Source organism: Trichosurus vulpecula, chromosome 3 (genome assembly GCF_011100635.1).
Source record: "Trichosurus vulpecula isolate mTriVul1 chromosome 3, mTriVul1.pri, whole genome shotgun sequence".
Taxonomy (NCBI): domain Eukaryota; kingdom Metazoa; phylum Chordata; class Mammalia; order Diprotodontia; family Phalangeridae; genus Trichosurus; species Trichosurus vulpecula.
Genome location: NC_050575.1, coordinates 260,827,145 through 260,831,693, shown reverse-complemented (window position 1 = coordinate 260,831,693; position 4,549 = coordinate 260,827,145). Strand labels below are relative to the sequence as shown.

Sequence of the window (4,549 nt, the reverse complement as noted above, 5' to 3'; positions counted from 1 at the left end):
ATTTGGATAGTGAAGTCTGTACAAAAGGGTATAATATAAATGCTCTCCAGAAACTGTGGATCTTCCTTTGGATCCAACTATGGATGGAAGAGAGAAAAAGCCATTCCTGAATTTTTGTCTCTCTACATTGAAATCCAGAGAGAATTTAAAAACAAGCCCCACAGACGAGTAAGTATTTTAATTTGGTGCTCCCTATATCCAACTGCATCCAACATATTAAAACAATGGCTAAAAATAAAAATGCACCATCCAGATGACTGGAAATGGTAAAATTACAAGGGCATTGAATTCACTTTAAAAGCTCTGCACTTAAATTTTTTTCATGCATGTTTTGTGTAATACCAATTTTTACATCCTTAACTTGGTTCTATGGCTTATCAGAATCTCTGCCCTGCCCACAAGGGCTGCATATCTACATCTGAGTACAACAAAGATCTCTCAGGCCTGTCTCAATAATACTATGGGTATACATTTGGCATGTGCAAACATGCTAGTGTGAAAGAGAGTACTATGAACGTTTACCCCCATAATTTACTTTTGGGTCTCAGAGGCAAAGCTAGACTTGGCTGTAGGTCGAGTTACAGATACCCTGACATGATTATGGAACTCTTAAAAGACTGTGATGCCCCAACCCACTGCAGGATACAGAAATATTCTCTTAGATTAAGACTCTAACCCCTAGTAAAAGAAAAATACTCCTCAGAGGTGATACTTTGATCATTTTTATGTTAGTGTGAAAAAGGATCCAAAGAGCAATTTTTAATAGATAATTTTAATTATATTTTAAATCAAGGCCCCTTTTAATAGTGTGTATTAATGTGAAAGTATGAGAATACTGGTTTAATCCTGGTGGGGAGGAAACTCTAAATGCACTGGTGCTTAACCTGGAATCTGTGAACCTTTTTAAAAATATTTTGATAACTGGATTGCAATAGAATTCATTTCCTTTATGATCCTATGCATTTATTTTATGCATTCAAAAACATTATTCTAAGAAGGGGTTCATAGATTTAGCCCAACTGCCAGAGAAGTACATAACACCGAAAAAGATTAAGAATCTCCATTCCAGAGTGAGGGAAAAGGATACAAATTTGGGGCTATAGAGAAAAACTTTACCAACTTCATTATTTTGCCTAAACTAGGTTTGACAGTACATTTTGTAAAAGAAATTATAAAATAATGCTAAATATGCTTTACTTCATTTCATTGAATGAATGGGGCCAACGAGAATCCTAAAATAATCATACCTCATGCCTAAACGTCCTGCCACCCAAAACTTGATGCTAAGTAGAGTTTCAAAAGTTGAACAGAATTGAAGTGGTGCTCCATTTCACAGCAACCTTCTGTCTGACTTCCAAAGAAACCTACAAAGTCCATGGAATAATCGTCTTAGCTGAGAAAACATTTGTAAAGCTTTGCAAACCTTAAAGAGAAATATCTCATTGTTCTCATCTTTTTGATGAAATTCAACTACAAATGGTCCTGAGACAAGTCACTATCATACTATTATCATTTTGTGTTTTATATTTTTCAGCCTTTTGGACAGGTAGACAAACTGCTTTCCTATAATTGATTGAGAGGTAAGTTCAGCATCTATAGAATTCACTGAAAGCTTCTTTGGGACAGCTCCAATAACAGGACTTCAAGGATGACATATCCTTTATCTTGTTTCTACATAGTTTGATTTCTCCTAAGTCTGAAAGAATTTCAATACATGTAGCTTGGAATTTGTGGGTATTTGTCATGGTAACCTCTATTAAAAAGTTTTTCTTAAATTTTTATGAATCATTGTTAATGTCCAGATAATTGTGGGAAACACATTTGTCAGTGGTAAAGTTCCAGTTCCAAGGCAGATTATTTGTTGAATTCTCAAGGATATTTTCAGTTCTATAGTTATAGCATGTAGATTTGTCATCTGTTGATTTGTGCCAAATAGTGAACTTCTGATGTATTATTCTGGACACTAGCTCATACTTTACTAGGTATTCAGTAGGTGGTGGTGATGATGATGATGATGATGACGACGACATTAACAGCATCTTTAAAGAGGGCTCTTGCCACTTCCAAAGATTATAGAGTACATTTTACTTCTCCCCGAGAAGGTCTACTTGGGTTTTGGCATTGTTTGGGTCATGGCCTCCCACTCTTTGGCACTTAGGGAATGAAGGGAGCCTAGAGCCTTGTTAGTCTCAGCTACCTGTCCATGCTGGATCCTCTGGATGTGGAAGTTCTCTTCCCTTCCCCTTCCCTTCATTCCACCCCACCTCCCAATGAAGACCCAGTTGTCAGTGGAGCTTCCATACAAGATCTGCTCAAGACTCTTTACTTATTCATCACCAGCTTCAGAATGTTCCCTTTTGACATCTTTGTTCTATTTGCATAGCTTTCATAGACTTTCACATGAGAATCAGAGTTCTGGATTTCTATCTAGAGAAATAACTAGATGAGTCTTTCATGTCATCCAGAGAGCCTGCTATTGAGCACAGTGCAGATGGGTTTCTAGAAAGGATGTACCTGCTAATTGGAATGTAACATGAGGCATTCAGTTTTGATGATGCCCTGGAGGATGTCACACAATGACTCCACTTTCATCTGATATATGCAGTAAGATTCTGCGGGGAAAACCAGCCATCCTGTATCTGAAGTACCAATAGCTTTCCAAGGTTGAGGAAGGAGAAACCAATTTGTACTCTCTTACTATAACCACTGGTGACCATAAGAACAAGGTCCCATGATGAAGACCAAGGTTATGCACATCGTAAATTTACTCATTATGAAACAGACATAAGACAGCACCCAGAGTAGCAGGCAGGCCTGAGAGACGAGGGATGCACTCCCCATAACGGCCCTATCATGGAAGAAGCCAAGAACCCATCACATGGCAGAGACATTTCATAAATTAAAGTTTCAAAATGGAGAAATGACAAAAGAAAACAGACTGACTTCAGCCCCTTCCACTCCAAGTAGCACACCCCTTTCTTCCCCCATGCAAAAGTCCAAAAGCTGGTTTACTCATGGATCTTCTGCTTTCTTACCTGACTTAGATGTTAGCAGCATGGATTCTGAAGTGGCAGTAGAAATAGAACTTTATCTGAAAAATGGAGCTTGAGAAATCCAATTCAGTATCCAGTTCTACAAAGGTATTCAGAAACCATCACCAATAAAGCTCAATCAGTTTCAGGATACCAGAACTGCAAAGGATTCAGCAGCCTTCAAGACACCTAAGATGAACTTGCAAGTGACAGAAAGGAAGAGACAACCTCCAAAGGCCCACAACCTCAAATTAAGGGACATGAATGTGTTGACTTCCACAAGGTTCTAAAGTTCCCTTTTCATATGGGCAAAGTTGCTTTCTCTGACAAACCACTATTATGCAGAGAGGGTATTACAAACAGAATTTTATTTCTTCTCATCTTCCTTACACTAGACATAAGGAAGATGTCATCCATTCACAGTTCTGATGAGGATGATATTCCTGGGGAGGTTGTGATTGGTTCTTTAAATATTTGTATTGGGTGAGAAACCAAGATGGCAGACTAGAAGCAGTACCCAAAGTGAACTTTCTCAATATTCTGTTCCAAACAACTTTAAAATAACTCCTCAAATCAAATTTTGGAGTGGCAGAGCCAACAAAAGGTCAAGGTGAGACATTTTTTCCAGCCTAAGAAAACTTAGAAAGTCCACAGGAGAGGTCTGTGACACTGGGATAGAGTCCTGTCTAGAGCACACACCAATAGTGGCTGCAGCGACAACAGCTTTGGAAGCTCTCAGCTCAGGGACAGTAAGGGGGTTGGACAACCAGTCAGAAGGAGATTACAAGGGGCCCATTGCTGTCACTGGGTACAGCTGGCACTGAGTGGCGACTCTATTGCCCATACACAGTTATGGAAGAAGCACTAACACTTGCAGCAGCAGGGGAAAAGGGGACATGGTCACAGTTCCAGGGCCAAGAGCACCCTGTTGGTACTTGTGGCTGCAGGGGAGCAGGGGCCCTTCCTGGGTTAAAACCACAGCACAGACCGAAAGAATACTGACCACCCCTCTCCCTGCATCACACCAGCTTGAAAGCACCAAAAATTTACAGACCCCCCCCCCAAACTAGCTCTAAAAACAGCAACACGAAAAAGCCTGAAGTTGAGACAGTGCCTCCTCACCTCTAGGAGAGCAGAGTCCAATTTTAACAAATAGTTCAAAGTCAAGAAATAGGCTGGAAATCGGAGCAAGCAGAAGAAAAAAAAACTTGATCATAAAATGTTATGATAGTGGCAAGGAAAACACAAATTCAGAAGACAATGATGTGAAGACAAATATAACCAAAGCCTCAAAGAAAAAATGCTAATTGGACACAAGCGCAACAAGAATTTCAAAAACATTAAAGAAATGAGTGGTAGAGGAAAAACTGGGAAAAGAAATGAGCCATGAAAAAAAATATATTATAAAAAGAGAATTAAAGTTTGGTAAAAGAGACACAAAAAAAATTTGAAAAAAGAATAGCACATTGAAAAGCAGAATTGGCCTGTTGGTTAAAGAGGTATGAAAGCTCACTGAA

The 4,549-nt window shown here is 39.1% G+C and overlaps 1 pseudogene; it reads left to right on the top strand.

Moving 5' to 3' along the window:
* The first annotated feature begins 2,508 nt into the window (after positions 1–2,508).
* On the top strand, positions 2,509–3,322 carry LOC118841301 (annotated as a pseudogene).
* The last annotated feature ends 1,227 nt before the right edge of the window (positions 3,323–4,549 follow it).